At 50.7% G+C, this 16,682-nt stretch overlaps 1 protein-coding gene and 1 long non-coding RNA gene across 4 annotated transcripts in view; both read right to left on the bottom strand.

The window, feature by feature from the left end:
* The window catches only part of PXN (paxillin), a 43,898-nt gene that overhangs the window by 24,718 nt on the left and 2,498 nt on the right, over window positions 1-16,682 (bottom strand). The gene's annotated exons all lie outside the window — the stretch shown is intronic.
* LOC141569271 (uncharacterized) lies at window positions 7,797-15,635 on the bottom strand. The gene is made up of 2 exons (XR_012492768.1): window positions 8,744-15,635; window positions 7,797-8,423 (listed from the first exon to the last, which is right to left on the bottom strand). It is a non-coding gene; the product is annotated as an uncharacterized LOC141569271 (long non-coding RNA).

The raw sequence follows: 16,682 nt of genomic DNA, 5'->3' as shown, positions 1-16,682 counted from the left end.
TTCCAACATCACTTTTAGCAATGAATTCTGATTCTTCTTCCAGGGGGATCCGAGAGGCAGCAGGACCAGGGGTGGGGGTGAAGGGAGGCAAGAGAGAATACGGCAGAGGTCACCAGCAGGAGGCCTGCAGGTTGAACCCCACCCCCCGCACGGATGTGTTTGTGCTTTTTAAGAAATCAGAATTAGTCTTAAGAGATCAAGAGATTGCACACGAAAGCCAGGATTTCTGTCTTCCCAGGAGTAGTCGGGGGAGCTAGCAATACTGGTCTGCTTCTCTGCAGGGTAAGCTTGGAATCCAGGTCCCTTTCCTTCTTGGCCCACTTCATCTATTCACAACCCCTGCCCGGCCTCAGCAGGTACGTGAGTTTGCAACATAATGTGGCACAGGCTTTTCACTTGAACACCTTGGGTTCAAACCCCAATCTGCCACTTGCTAACACTGCAGTTCTCTGAGCTCACTTCGCTCATCTATAGAACAGTGGAGACGGTGGGATTCCCAAGGCTTGCTCAACCAGCTGGAACAACAAGTAAGATAATAAACATAAAGCAGGCCGAGCCTATCACAAGCACACATATCACTAATGCCTCCCTCACCAAGTGACACCAGGTGACAGACGGGGGCTGAGTGGCTGTCCCACCCACAAAGCTGACATCCCTGACTCCCCCACCTGAGCAGGTGCAAAAGAAGCACAAGCCAGAAGCAACTGCAGAGAAAGTGCTCTGAAAGGTGTCAGGTGGGCCGCCCCACTCTGCCACCTGCCCCCCCACCCCCCCAGCTCCATTTGTTAACACACCAGAGTGAGATCACTGGCCTCTGCCCACAAGGAGATCTTGGGTAGAAAGATGAGAGGCTGTGCAGGACCCAACCAAAACTCATCCCTCTCCCCTGCTTCAAAGCCATCCCCAAGTTCAAAGACGCGCCAAATGGGAGCATCCAGGGGCCCTTATGCTCAGGGCATGGGGAGCTCAGGACACAAAGTCACAGGGAGGACAGGCACAGTTGTCCCTCCTGGAGTCCGGTCCAAAGGCCAGCCTCCTAGCCCCACAGTGCCACCTGCTCTGACAAGTCGAGCTCCAAGGAAGGGGTCCAGGGGTGACCCAAGGTAGTCCTTGCTGCACTCGCCCATCTGAGCTCTCTAACTCTTAACTTGGCCAGAGGGTTCAGCCTTTGTGGAAGCACTGAGCTGGGCTGCCCTGGATTTACTCCAGAGGCCGAGTGTCGGGCATGACAAGCGCCCACTTGCTTGGTGTGGCCTGTACACGGCCACACAATCCCCCCTCCCTCTGCTGACTCAGTTCCGCTCCCCACCCAAGGGCAAAAAGACTCCTCATCCCCATTTCCAGGGCAAAGGAGCTCAGCCGTACACCAGAGGTCTGAACCTGGCCTCCATGGATGACCCTCCAGGGCAGGGGTGTCCAAACTGTGGCCCGCGGGCCAACTGCGGCCCATGATCCATTGTTAATTGGCCCGCAGCAAATTCCAGAAATATATTTAGTTTACTTAAATAAACCAGGTGAGGCAATACGTACTTCACCTCGAGTGAGTGGCCCGGCTGTTTGTGTATTTTACCGCATATGGCCCTTGGTGAAAAACGTTGAAAAAAATTTGGACACCCCTGCTCTAGGGGCTATGTGGGCTGCCTGAGACTCCACACAAAATGTCGTGCACGTGTCCCCATAGCACCGCTCTGGGGAGACGGGTCATAGTGCTCAGGGTCCAGAGGGATTGTGACGGTGCACAGGTGAGACCACTGCCGGGACAATAGCTGGCAGTGGCCAGCCTGCCCCTCTCCACTCACTGCTGGGTCCTCTGACAACAAGTCTGATCATGGGGCTGAAGCAGCCTCATTGTTGCCTCAATCCCAGGTGAATGAAATTTCTGGAATGAGCCCTGCTGGGCACTGCCCCAGGCACCAGGCAGCACATACACTCCTCTCCAACAAAGCTACCACCTTTGCAGGAGGCACAAACCGTGTGGGTCACTTGGGTCCCCAAGGCCAACTTGGAAAAGGGTGAGTGCTGCACCCCGGGACCTGTCCAGCTGCGTCCTCCGGCCCTTCCATCCCTCTCTCGGGTGCCCGTGACGGCCCTGACAGCACTGGGCACAGGCGCTGTGCTGGGCACGAGGGAGACAAACATAGTGTCTGTCTCCAGGGAGCACTAACTGGTGGGAGACTGTCATAATCAGGTCAGGGGGAGAAGAAAGGAGGGCTTTCTGGGCAGGGTAAGAAGCAGAGGCAGAGGTGTGAAGCAGACAGAGGGGCTGGAATTCAGGGTACAAGTCCCGGCTTGGTGGGAGAGGAGTCAAGGACCCGGGCCTGCTGTGGAGTCTGGACTTACAAGGGCAAAGCCCGGAAGACTCTCAGCAGGAATGGCAGGACCGGGCTTGCGTGTTGGCTCAGGCAGGCAGCATGTACCGAGAGACACGAGGGAGATGGGGTTTGGCTGGAGGGAGACCAAGAACTGCAATGCTCTGAATAAAACGAGGTAAGATCAAGACCTGGTCATGGAGTCGCTGTGGGGAAAGCGGGAGGAGCGCAGGATGCCTCTCACGTTTGTTTCCTGCGGGAGGACGGAAGTGCCACCAGATGAGATAAGAGAAGACAGGCGCAGGAGCTGGACACCCAGTGCATGGGACGGTCAGGGTGGCAAGGGCAGCGAGGGAGGTCAGGCCGAGCCACAGGGCTACCAGAGCCAGGGCCTGCTTTCTCTTCCCCTGGTCATGTCACCTATGAATCTCTCAGGGGCCCAGAACGCAGCGGTTTGGGAAATAATGCAGGGTTGTCGCTGCAGTCTGCTCTTCCTCTGAAAACAAGTAGTTCTCCCAGCCCAGCCTTGAGGGAGCTGTAAACTGCATGCTGCCAGCTCCCCAAATTCTCAGAGTGCCCAAATTACCAAGGGTTCCCTCCCTCTGCCCCTGCCCTTGTGGTGCTGAAGGCCACCCACCCCCGACAGCCCCTCAGGAAGAGGGGCGAGGCCAAGCCCCTTATCACAGGAACCAGGTGCTTCCTGCGCATGAGCACGGGGGCTTACCACGGGCCCGGCAGGTCCAGGATGCAATCTCAGGCCCCAAAGTCTCGTGGAAATGCCCCTCAGAACTGGCCCAGGGCCCCACCTTGCTGAGCCCAGGAAGAGTTTGCACAGACTGAGCCTAGTATTTGACTGGAGGATAACAGAAGCCCCAGAGGGCATCCCCACCTCAGCTGTCACACCCAGGCCACCCCAAAAGGTCATCCCACTGAGGAAGCAAAGGCTAGTGACTGTCCCTGGCCTCGTGGCTCAGGCTGAGTTTGACTGTTTGTAAGATCCAATTGGGAAGACACAGGGTGCGAATCACAGCCAATGAGCTTAGTGCGTGTACACACGCGCACGCGCACACACAACAGCCTCCTCTCCAGGCCTCTGCATGTACCGTTCCCTCTGCTTAGACCACCCTCCTGTCTTCTTTAACAAGCCAAATCATTTCTTATCCCTTCAGACTCCACACAGTTCGTTTCCTCTTCTGCAATGCGAGGATAAAAAGATCTTCCTTGCCTACCTACAAAAAAAAAGGAATGCGTAGTTTTTATGCTGGGGGGGCCTCTTCTGTAAGAGAATCGCAAATCTTACCAGGGAAATCTTTATTATCTAAGTAAAGGATGAAGGTTGAGGGCTTTCTCTGTGCCAAGCTTCCAATTAAAATAATTGCAATAATTGAAATAACTGCACAACAGAGTCAGGTTAGGGTGCATTTCCTCCAGGAAGTCCTCCCTGACCATATTCCCTGCACAGGGTTCAAGACCCCTCTCCTTTGAGTTCCCAAAGTACTGTGCACTTCCTGAGACCTCATCTCAACCAGGTAGGACTTGTCTGCCTAAGCGGACCACCAGCGAGCGACAGCTCAGCAAGGGCAGAAAACGCGCGTTATCTACCTTCACCTCCTCGCGCAGGGCAGCGCCCAGCATATATGAGGTGCTCTGTGGACGACTGCTGAGCGAATGAATGAATGACACCCACTCCCCCACCACCCGCCAAGCCCACGTGCTACAGAGATCTGCCCCATCGCTTCAGTCCACGCCACTTCCAGCCTCTGAGTGCTCACCACCACGTGCAAAGCACGATGGAGAGCAACACATGCACAGAGGGCCCAAGCCCTCCCTACTCTTCTGACCCAGGCAATTCCCCTCGACTGTGATCTAGTTACCACTACCCCTCCCCAGCAGGCACCACTCCTACCCTTAAAAAAAAAAAAAATCAAAGGAACACTCCGTAAGGTTTTGTGGCCAAGGCATAGCAGCCCCTTGTGGGTACTTAAGGTTTAAACTCACTGTGTGGCCTATCTGGCTTCCTCTGTGGGTGGGGGAGGGCAAGTCCGTGAGGTGGGCTGGGCTCACAGGAGGGAGTCTGGGTCCCAGGCAGAGTCAGGACCTGGGACTGCGTGGCTGGAGGAGGCAGAGCAACAGGACAAGAAGGAACAGGGACATGGCAGCCCCAACATCCTGCCCATCTCATCTTGTCACACCTCTCCCCATGGGGAAGAGGAGACAGGAGTCGCAAGGCGGAATGTGCAGAGTTTCTGACACGTGCACTCCTGGAATGTGTTAGCAGCACCAGCCGTGGGGCTCCGGAGCTGGGAGTGGCTGATAGCAGCACTGATTCTCCTGACTAAGCTGCACATCAGACAAAGCGAACCACAAAGCACGCCCTGAAGACTAGCGGTGCTGAGGGAAGCTCCACGCGGGGAACACCAGCCAGGGGAAAGAGGAAGACACGTTTTTGGAAGAGAAACTGAAAGAGAAGAAGGGGAAAAAAGGATGCTTTGCAAACATTTTGTTGTTGTCCATGTCTTGAGACTTTAAAAGGCCGTTTTTACAAAGGAACAAAAAGTGCCAGAAATAGTAAATTTGTGGGTAAATATAAAAGACCAACAACATAGTGTGGGTTTTTATGATATATGTAGACATAAAATTTATGACCAAAATGACACCAAAGACCACAGGGAGAAATGGAAATATACTGTTGTAAGATTCTTACATTATACATGAAATACTACAATATGATTTGAAGGTAGACTGCGATAAATTAAACTGTAACCCGCACAGCAACCACTAAAAGAGTAAACCAATGAAGTATAGCTAAGTAAGCCAAAAGTGGAGATAAAGTGGAATCCTACAAAATGTTCAGTGGCTCCAAAAGAAGGCAGGAAAAGAAAAAAGAATATAGAACAGATGCACAAATAGAAATCAAATTTTAACATGGTAGACAAACTCAATCAGACTGATAATTACCTTAAATGTTAAAACGGCTATACACTCCAATTAAAAGGAAGAGCTTGCCAGACTGGATAAAAATGCAAGATTCAATCCATGCTGTTTAGAAGAAATACTTTAAACATAAAGACACAGATAGACAGCTCCTACTGGTGTGATACATGTAAAACGAGAAAGAAAAATAAACCACGCTAATGCTAATATTAATATTAATAAAAGTCGGGAGTGGTTCTGTTAATAGCAGACAAGGCAGACCTCCAGACAGGAGGATATTACCAGAGAGAAAGAGGGACACTTCGTGATGCTAAAAAGGTCAAGACGTAGTATCCTAAACACATATACATCCAATAACACAGCTTCAAACAAGATGAAGCAAAAACAGACAGAACAGAAAGGAAAAAGAAACAAATCCACAGTTGTAGCTGGAGATTTGGGGGGGGAAAAGCCAGAGGAAGATATACGCAAATAACCTGCAAGTTAAAGAACAGCAGGACAGAGAGGGCGAACCAAGTGCCGGTCTGAGGAACACGAGGGACCCCAGGCCTTTGCTCCCTGAAGCAGAGGCGGCTGGGGGGCTGCCACAGAGCGGGAAAGGCTCCCTTCCTTTTGCTGGAACCGCAGACTTCCCCTGGAGGTGAGAGAGGCACCTTTGCTCACGCCACACTTCCCAGTGGCTTGCCATCCCTGACAAATCTGGGTGGGGGGGCGTGTTTGATACCCATCCCCATACATCTGGTTGATCAGCTTCTCAATTACTACATTCCCAATACACTGTGACCCACACACAGGATCTACACCACAAACACACGCCAGCCTGTCCCCCTCCCTCCTTCCTTCCCCGTGGCACACAGTGGCATCACTAAGTGGCAATCAGAATGGGAGTCTACAGCATAATCAAAGGGATGGTATGAGACAGCGGACTAAAGCCGTCTGTCTCTGGATTCCAATTCGGGCTGGCCACTTCCCAGCAGCTCCCCTCAGGCAGGTCACATCCTCTCCGGGCTGTGGTGTCTGCATCTGTAAGAATACCTCCTTCATAGGGTTGTTGTGAGGAGAAAATAAGGTAATGCAAGGAAGGCACTTAGAACAGTGCCTAGCACAGAGTAAATTACATTAATGATGATAATATTATCTCAATTATGCAATATATATGCACTAAAAAGATCTTACAGAAATGCATTAAAATATTAATCGTGGTTATGACTGATTATCTCTAAGAGTTTTTTTAGTTATTTTCTTCTTTGGGCAGCTCTGTGGTTTTCAAATTTCTACAATCAGTAAAAAAAAGTTAAATGTTAAGAGGAACATGAATATAATTAGTCCTTTTAACAGACATTTATATAGAAAAATAAACTTTAAAAACAAGGAAGAGATATAAACCCGAAGAACTGAAAACAGGTGTTCCAGTAAATAGTTGAACACGAATGTTCACAGCAGCATATTCACAACAGCCAAAAAGGTGGAAACAACCCACATGTCCGTCAACAGATGATGGATAAACAGAATGTGGTCTAGCCCCACAACGATATAGTCTTCAGCCATTAATACGGAAGGAAGTCCTGACACAACGTGGATGAACCTCAAAAAACATGATGCTGAGAGAAAGAAGCCAGTCACAAAGGGCCGTGTACTGTATGATTCCATTTACACGACATGTCCAGAATAGGCAAATCGACAGAGACAGAAAGCAGACTGGTGATTGTCAAGGGCTGGGGGAGGAGGGAAGAGGAAGAGACTGCTTACTGGGTACGGGAACTCCTCTGGGATGAAAATGTTCTAGAACTAGATAGAGGTGATGTCTGTACAAATTGTGAATGTACTAACTGCCTCTGAGTTGTACACTTTAAAATGGTTAATTGTATGTTAGGTGAATTTCATCTTAGTTAAAAAAATATGATGAAGAGCATGTATATTATATGCCTGCTTATACATTTAGAAATGTACAGCAAATGGTTGGAAAAGATACATACCAAACTATTAATAACAGTTACCCCTGGTTGGGGAAGGAAGAAAGGACTTTCACTTCTGTACCTTTTTTTCCTTCTTACATTAAGCATGTTATCTTATTTGACATAAAAACTTTTACAAAAATAAATAACAATAGGAAACAAAATGACATCAGAAGAGTCTCTAGGGGAAAAAAAACAAAGCTCAAGGTGACACTGTGGCAGATTTGTTGTTCTAGAAATGAAGAAAACTAGGACCCCGGACATTTCCCCAAAAGGACTAGAAAGAGTTAAAAGTACAGGCCTGCAGTGCTAGTAAGTGTCCTGGGCAAGTGCTTTCTCCTCAGAAGGCCTCCATTTGCCCATCTACAAAACAAGTGGGTTGCTGGGCAGTCGGTTGGCTCAGTGGTTAGAGCACAGTGCTCATAACACCAAGGCCGCCAGTTCGATTCCCACATGGGCCAGTGGGCTGCGCCCTCCACAACTAGACTGTAAAACTACCACTTGACTTGGACCGGATAGGTCCTGGAAAAACACACTGTTCCCCAATATTCCCCAATAAAATTTAAAAAAACAAAACAACTGGGTTGAAACTCACAAGTGATTTTCAAATGTTCTTACATTTTTATTTTCAGATTTCTTAAAAGTCACAAAAGCCCTTTTACAATCGTAATCTTCAAGGGGAGACCAACACATAAACATAGAAAGTGAGCAGCTCTGAGTAAAGAAGGTGATGGTCACAGACCTCCCCACCCCCAGGGGTAAGAGACACCGTAAGGCTCCTTCAAGCTCTAGAAGCACAGCCGTCTAAGAAAGACTGAATCCATCCAGAACCACAGAGAAGGGAGTGTTGACTGATCACACCCAACACAACATCCCGAGGAGAAATGTCCCCGGCAGCAGAAACAGGGAGCAGAGGAAGGGCAAAGCTGGGATGAAACCCAAGGCCGTCAATAGCCAGTGACCAGCGAGCCAAGGGTCCCGGAGGCAGATGAATTGTGACAGCCCCGGCCCCCACACCTCTGTGAGGTCAGCCAGACAACAACTGTCTCCAGGTCAGAGTTCCTGCTGCTCTAGAGGCGCAAACAGGATGTTTGGACACAGATGAGCAGAAGTGACCACAGGAAGCCATGACAACCACCTCCAGGTGATGCGTTCTTCTCCCCCCAGCTTGTTTCCGATGTGGCTCTCTCAACAGACCAGGCAAAAAGACTTCAAGTGCTGACTTCTAAAGAGAGACAGGGGGCAGGAATTCTTGGAAAGTTCAGGACACAGCAGAAGAGGCCGTCTGAGGTGGTGAGGCAGGGAGGAAACGAGGCCACCCAGCCATCCCAACAGCTGCCCCCAAAGACGCAGCTAGGTTGACGCTACTAAGAAGGGGTCAGGAAACCACACAGCCACTTGTGGGCACACAGGACTTTCCAGGTGGGCAGCATAGGACCATGCGAGCCCAGGAGGGATGCCAGCTCAGGTCTTGGAGAGTGGTGCTCCAGGTGTCACAGCCACTCCTTCACATCCACCTCAGGGAGCCGGCCCGACCTGACTCACCAGTGATGAGAAACCACCCTGGAGATCCAGCAAGCCAGGAGTCCACGGGAGAAATGGCAAATCCTGAGGAAACCAGTGCAGGCTGTGGGACAGTCCCATTTCCACAGAAAAAAGAGGAAAGTTCCAGGAAACAGAGAGTGAAAAAAAGCCCGGCCAGGACGCTGTGAGCTACTTCAAACCCCCAACGAGGTCCAGGGTGACCCAACAGACCGACTGCCCCTAAAAGGATTCAGAGGCAGCAGGGCAGCCTGCACTGGGCAGGCTTCTAGCTAATAGCTGTGCCCACTCAACTGGCAAAAAAAACACAGTTCACAGTCCAGAAAACCAAACTCTCCCTTTTTCTAATGCCACTAGGTGCCGCCCTGGCCTACACCCATCCTATGAGGCTTCCCTGATATCAGAGCAGCCCTCACGCCCTGAGGGTTCTGGGAGCAGCCTGGACCTGAACTGGAAGCGGTCTCGGAGGGCTCTTGGTGAGCTCTGATTTTAGTGTTAGATGAGCAATTAGGTTTTTTTCAGTCTTTTTTTTTTTCCCCCCTTCTTCCACCTCCGCCCCTCCCCCTTGTTTCTCAGTCTAGTTGTGTAGGACACAGTTCCCTGGCCCACGCTGGTGTGATGAGCCTTGCGCTCCCCCCCCGCTGAGGAAGTCGGTTGCTGGTCGGCTGCTCACGGTAGCTCTCGCCAGCTGCCAGCCACTCGTGATGGCTGCCGTCCATTCACGCTGGCCATCAGCCGCTCCTGACAGCACATGGCAGCGCACACCGAGCTCCAGTTGCTCACGGCAGCCCAGCTCCAGGGAGAGCCGTTAGCTATAGAGGGCACAGCTCACTGGCCCATGTGGAAATCGAACCAGCAACTTTGGTGTTAGGAGCACCACGCTCCAACCACCTGAGCCACCAGGCCGGCCCAGTTAGTTTAAACCAAGCCATGAAATGACCTCCTCCCCTAGCCACTTCCTCCTCAAAGCCACCAAAGAGGCTCAGGGGAAATGACATGTCACAAAACCAAAACCCAGCTAACACCACTAGCACTGGGGCACAACCGTTTCACCTGTAGAACACAGTCCCCAATACTCCCTACCCCACGGGGCCATGAAGCGTCCCAAACCACATTGCTACCCAAGGCCTAGCTGAACAGCCACCCAGGCTCATGTGCACTGAATGCCCTCCACCAAGGCCACAGCAGACACAGGCCGCAGGTTTGTCAAGTGGAGGGGTGATAGAGACAGCCAAGCCCCAGAGCAATGTGTGGAATATTCCAAGGATGAATAATAATCAGAATCGTTACCATTTACTGAACACTTTGAAGCATTTCAGGAAATGCATCTATTTCACAGATCAGGGACTGAGGCTAAAGGTGTGGTGACCTGCCAAAGCCACGCCGTCGGCAAGTGGCAGCAGCGATACAGACCCAGGAATGGCTGATGGCAGAGGCTGTGTTCTGTCCAGGTACCAGACTGCCTCCCCACCCACCTGAAACCCAGAGGGTTTCTTGCTCAGATTCTCCAACGGAGGAAGTGGTTTGCTGGAGGTTATGATGCCTTCAGAGTGGGCATCCACAGTTCAGACCCATTTAATCAGCAACCACCATCACATATTTATTAAGCAACCGCAGAGAGAACTGAGCCATACTTGGCAGTAAGAGACACTTGAAAGGCAGGTAAGATCCCTGTCTTCAAGGGGCTTCCAGCGCTGGGGGAAGACAAACGGGAGGAAGGCCAATTTACACAGATCTGTGACGTTTTATCAAAGCGGGAGGGTAAAGAGGTTAGGGATTTTAACCAGAAAAAGCCTTCTCAAGAAGGTGGTCGCAGCTGAGATCATAAAGGCGGAGGGTCATGGGGGACAGAGGCTATTTTCTGCAAAGTAGACAAAGATCCAGACTCCAGGTAGACGTAAGAGCTGGGAGTGGTCCAAAGTCCAATCTAACTCGGAGAACAAACCCCCTAGACTTGGCAACTGTGGTGTCTACTGTGCTTGCCATAGATACAGGGCAGAAAGAACATGCTCAGAACCTCCCTAAGCAGAGCCAGGTAGAAACACGCACGAGGGAGCTGGGCCCTCTGCAGGCAACGGAGAGAGCCAAGGTGAGGGCTGCAGCCATTGAGGTCAACCAAGTGACGCCGCGGAGGACGGATGTCTAGCACAGCCAACTGTCACTTCTCAAAAGAAACAACATGTGGAGTTTTAGGTGCAACCCACGGATGCCTTAAGTGTTGGCAACTAATTTGGCATATTTTTAAATACCATGAAGGCCAAGCAACACAGGTCTGCAGGCCAAGTCCAATCTGTGATTTCCCATCTCTGCCGAAAGGCGTCCAGTATGAAGAACCAAAAAAGAGAACGAGCTGGGTGACACAAGACCTAGGATCAAATTCTTGCATCGTTATCTGTGGCAAGAATTTGACTGGGTGTGTCCCCTTCCTCTGAGTCCCCTTCCTCTGAGTCCCCTGAGCTTCAGTTTTTGTTCCTCAGCTGTCAAACAGGGAAAACTACCATCTACCCACAAAGGGCTGTCAGGAATCATATAAAAAAAATGACAAAGCACATGAAAACGTTGCCTAAATGCGAAAGTGTTGCACAAGTGCCCATGATTTCACACAGGCCAAGAGAAGAGAGGAGACAGTAATAGAGAAAGCAGACAATAGATGAGGCCACAAGGAGAGAGTGAGAAGGAAATGAGTTGGGTCTTTGCTGGTGTGCAGACCGGAAGAATCTGGACAATGGCATCCACGTCAGAGGTGGAAATATAAATTTAGGAGTCACCAACACGCCGTGAGAAAAGAGGTCACGCAAGTAGATAAACTGACGTAGGTACCTAGAGAGAAACAGGGAGCCCAGCAAAAGCCTGTAGGAAAATGCAAAACAAGTGGATCTTAAGGAAGGGAGGAGGAAATATGGCCGCCAAAGAGCAGGAGGTGTTCCTAGCAAAAGGGAAGACGTGGAAGAATGTGTTAAAAAAAAAAAAAGAAAGAAAGAAAGAAAGAAAAAGGAGCAAACAAAAGAAGGTAAGGGCAGAAACGTAAAAAGAGGGAACCAGAAGAAAAAGGAGTTGAGGTAAAACTGCAGATGGAGAATATTAGGTCACCTCAGGCCATGGCCATCTACAGTGATGGCATATAGGGGCCGGGAGGGCCCGGGAGTAACGAAAGGTACCCAGGTAGAAAAAGACACGTAGGGGGTGGAGTAAAGAATGAATAAACAAAGAGAGTCGTGGAGGGTCTGTTTGCTGTGTTCTGCATACGTCCACGTCCCTCATCTCACACGGCTTCCCACTACGCAGAAGACAGGCTTTGGGACCATTTTACAACCTGCTTTCAACAGGGTTTTTCTGTTGTTCCAAGAAGCCCAAGTCTCCATGGCTCATTCAAAGAGACACAGACTGGGGGCCGGAGGAGAATCAAGCCACCTGAGGATCCCTGAGCTAAACTGAAAGGAGCTCCCTGGAGGCCTCCACCCACCTTGCTCTCACTCACCCAGGGTTCTCCTATTCGAAACAGCTGGAAATGTGTGCCCCGCTCTCCCCAACAAGAAAACAGAACAGAACATGGCTGTTTCTGCCAAGTGAGTTCTGAATAAGCTGCATTCCATTTCATTAAAACAATTACCTGAGTCCCAGCCAAGAATTACATAAAGCTTCCTCCCGGCACCACCCCTCCCCCATAAAACACACATCGTGCTGCTTCTCAAACAGGCAGAGGAAGGCCATGACACACCACTCTGAGACCACGCTAGGAAGATCCCATGATCCCGACCAAACGGCCAGCCTCTGAGTCCTTGCACACTGAGAGATGTGAAGCTTAGAGAAGTGCTCCCTGGATGAGGGCCTGCTAGCGGCCCAATGTTTCTGTTGGTACCAGGACCCTCAAAGCCAAAGGGGGCCACTCGTGTCAGAATCCAGCTCTTTTTCCCAAAGAGATGGGAGACCCAAGTGGCCCACCAACAGCAAACGAGACAAGAGGGACCTGGGAGTGGGGATTCCAGGAGAAGTCTGGAGAACTGGACAGCTATTAGGTCTGAGCTATAAGCAAGAGCCTGGGGCCACTCCAGCCCGTGCTGCCCACAGGCGAGTGGTGTTCCTTTGGTCACAGATAAGAGGTTCATGATGTGAATTGAATGGCATTTCGTCCCATCCCCCAGGCTCCAGCTGCCCACAGGCTGTTCTCTGCCTTTATAAAGCCTTGTTCTGCATCCCACCCAGGCAACCCCTTGGCCGACCCTGGTCACCAGACCCAAAATAACCCCGGAGGCTGCCTCCACACTGTGGAAGCTCTCTCTGGCCACGTCTGGTCCTCTTTTTTCTGCAGGGTTGTGGGGGCTGGGTGCCCCCACCCCCAGCTGCCAGTCACCAATCACTATCATACAGACTGGCTCGGCTGCGGTCTCTGCCCACCCCGTCTTTACAGCACCTTCGCGTCACAGGAGGCTGAGTCACTCCAGTCAACCACAGGTAGACAGTGGCTGAACAACTCTGAGCCCACTATGAAAATGCAGGGTTTTCATACGCTTTTCCAACTTTTTATCATGAAAATATCTAAATATGTAAAGTTGAAAACGATTACAAAGAGCAGTCATCAACAGGTTGCCATTTTGTATAAAAACGTGTGTGCTCGCTCGCTCTCTCCCCCTCTCTATACACACACACATATTTACCTCCCTTTTTTTTACCATATCATTTAAAACTAAGTTGCGGACATCATATTACTCCAAAATACTTTAGTATGCACCTAACAATAACAATGTTCCCCCATAAAACCACAATACCACAATCACAAAAGAAATAAGCATTAGGAGGCCGTCTTTAAGGGAAAATTTCGCCCCCGGAGCTCTGCCGGGCCTGGCCAACCGCACATTCTGCCTGCCACTGGCCCAACATCCAAGGCCTCCCTGGAGAGACTGGCACAGAGCCCCACTGGTTAGGCAATCCACCCATTAGCAGAAAGACTTATCAGGATGTGAACGCACACTGGAGGCCACATGTGAGACTCCCAACAAGACCCCACCTGAAAAGGCAAAGTGGGCCCGGGAGGCTGTGGGGAGGTTCCAGGCCTATCCCAGGCAAAGAGTTCCGATACTGGACACCCCTTTTAATCAGTTGCTTTGTCAAGATTTCCTGGAAAACTCAGCTTCCTAACTTTTCCTCTCCCTCTCTCCCTCCCGCAGGACATCCTCAATTCTCTACCTTAAAAGTCGTCGACGACTTCCTCCTCGAAATGGGGTGGCTCCAAATGGCAGCCCTGTACAAACACTTGAACAAAGGGGCATGTTTCTATGGGGCGGGGGCCCGGAGGCTTCTGATTCCACCCAGAAGGGGTAGGAGAGGACCTTGGAGGACTGCCCCAGGTTCCCCTCCACAGCTCTGCAGGAAGTCCCAGGTAACTGGGCTGGTGACAGGTAGAAGAGAAGTGGGGCCCTCCACGGAGCAGGAGACGCTGCCACAGGGGTCTGCCCAGCATCCCTTCCTGAGTCCCCAAGACAGAACAAAGGAGAGGGAAGTCACAGAGAACAGGAGAAGAACCGAAGTAGGAGACTGAAGACAGAGTGGGAGGGGTGGGGAGAAAGGGGACAGAGAAGATTTTTAGCTCCTAGAAACGGAAAGCAATCAAACCAACAGGCAACCAAGATCCAATCTAGTATCAGAACTAAAGGGTAAAGAATGGTTGCAAGCTCGACTCCACATTTAAACCCCAGGCCTGGGTTTAAACCCCAGCCCTGCCATTTATTAGTTATAATAAATGGGCTCACCCTCTCTGTGCCTGTTCTGTCGTCTGTAAAATAGGTACTTGTAATAATCATAGAACCTGCACCTCATATGGCCCACTTGATTCAAGGAAACAATGTGTGTAAGGTGCCCAGCACAGGGCCTGCATATAGTAAGTGCTCAGTAAATCTTACAGAAAGAGTTCAGTAAACACTGAAAAAAGAAAAGTGTTCTACAGAGTCTGTTATTATGAATGGAGGCACTGAGACCCGGACAACCCAGGGAAGGGCTGGAATGAGAGTGAAGCCTAGAGGAAGGTTTTCCAACATCTCTGACCTTGGAACAAGGTAAGGGCCCCAGGGAAGCTTTGGAGTCAGCACACTCCCTGCGGGATGACGAAGGGAGGAAGAGCCAAGAGCGTTGCTCAGCACCTCCGCGGTAACTCTGGCCTTCCATCGGCCCCTCCGACCTCACCAATGCCAGGCCATCACTGGGGAAGCTGGAAGAAAGGAAGACAGATGCTCCCTCGGAAGACCTCAAAACCACAGCCTCCAGCAGCCTAAACCTTTCCCCACGGAGCTGTGGCTGCCAGGGCAGCAGACAGCTTGGCACAGCACCGCAGAAAGGGCACCTGCTAAGACTCAGACACACCAGGGTTTGAATCCCAGCTCTGCACCTCACTAGCGTACAGCCCAGGAGCCTCTCTGGTGCTGACACAGAGCCCACATCACTCCAGGAGTGCCTCTGCCACAGGCCCAGCAGCTGGGTGCCCTGACCCTGGCCCAATACACAGAGGCACCACAGACAGGCAAGTCCAAAGTCCAGCCTTTCCATGGAAACAGGGAGGCTCCATAGCCCAGAATGCCCCAGGCAACTCCCCTGCCCCCCCCAGTACCCCCAAAGACAATGAGGCACTGTTTTCCAGAGGGTCAAGACTGCTGAGAAGCTGAAAGAAGACATGTCCAAATTCCAGCTGCAACAGGGCATTGCCAACAGCTGGCTGTTTCCCCTGGGTGAGATGGGGAAGGCAAAACTATCAAAGCCTAAAGTGGACCCACCCTCTGCCACAAAGGCCATTCCCAGGGCAGAAATTTTAAAGGTAACTAGAAATTATTCAGCAGGCCTCATGGCTCATCCCCCTGGTTAGTCATTAATCACTTAACCATGTTTCCCTGAGAATAAGACCTAGCCAGACCATTAGCTCTAATGCGTCTTTTGGAGCAAAAATTAATATGACCCAGTACTATATTATATTATATTATATTACATTATATTATATAAGACCCGGTCTTATATTACAGTAAAATAAGACCAGGTCTCATATTAATTTTTGCTCCAAAAGACGCATTAGAGCTGATGGTCCAGCTAGGTATTATTTTCGGGGAAACACGGTCCTACCTTGTTATGATTAACATGACCAAATCTGGAATTAGATCAGTCTGGGTTCCAAGCCCAGCTCCCCCAGTGAACTTCCCCGAGCTCAGATTTCTGCAGCTATAAAGCTGAGATAAAACACCTCCCTCTCAGAATGACCGTGATGAAACGCATAAAGTGCTGAGTCCGGTGCCTGTCTCCCATCAAGCAGGAGTGATCATTATTGGACCACAGCTGTGGTCACGGCCCCCCCCCCAAGCGCACTAGGGACCAGAATGAGGGGAAAGCAAGGAGCTGGGTCAGAAAACGTAATCAGAGTGCATCTCAGTGTTGTGGGAACTCTGTCCAGGAAACTCCGGCCAGAACTCGAACAGGGCAAACTCCCGGCCAAACCATCGTCTAAACAGTAATGAGAAAAGCCACCAGCAGCCACCCCACAGCACAAAGCAGAGAGAACACACAGGGAAGGGCTGTGTTTATGTTTTTCTGCCCAAAGAGCTATAAATTTGTAACTTATTAAACAGCACATGGTGAGTCTGTCCCTTGCTATGGGGAGGAAAGTGTTACCTGATTTTTTTTTTAGACCAAAAAACAAAGTCACAGTGGAGACTCTTGCCCCCTCTGGCCTTGCCACAGGACAGACTGTAAGCTCTCTCTGGTTTCAGGGACCCAGAGGTTCACAACTGAGCACACTCCGGAGAAAAATAAAAACAAGAGGGCTGGCCTTTGTGTCTCCCCTAACTAAGGAAAACAGCTGACAGGCACGGTGCTGAGCAGTCAGCCAGACAGCTGATGGGGCCTGGGCATACAGGCAAATTCCTCTCCCCTCCTGCACGCCCCATTCCTCCCACCCCAGGCTCCGGTC

Source organism: Rhinolophus sinicus, linkage group LG16 (genome assembly GCF_036562045.2).
Source record: "Rhinolophus sinicus isolate RSC01 linkage group LG16, ASM3656204v1, whole genome shotgun sequence".
Classification (NCBI taxonomy): Eukaryota; Metazoa; Chordata; class Mammalia; order Chiroptera; family Rhinolophidae; genus Rhinolophus; species Rhinolophus sinicus.
This window is presented reverse-complemented; position numbering and strand designations above follow the sequence as displayed.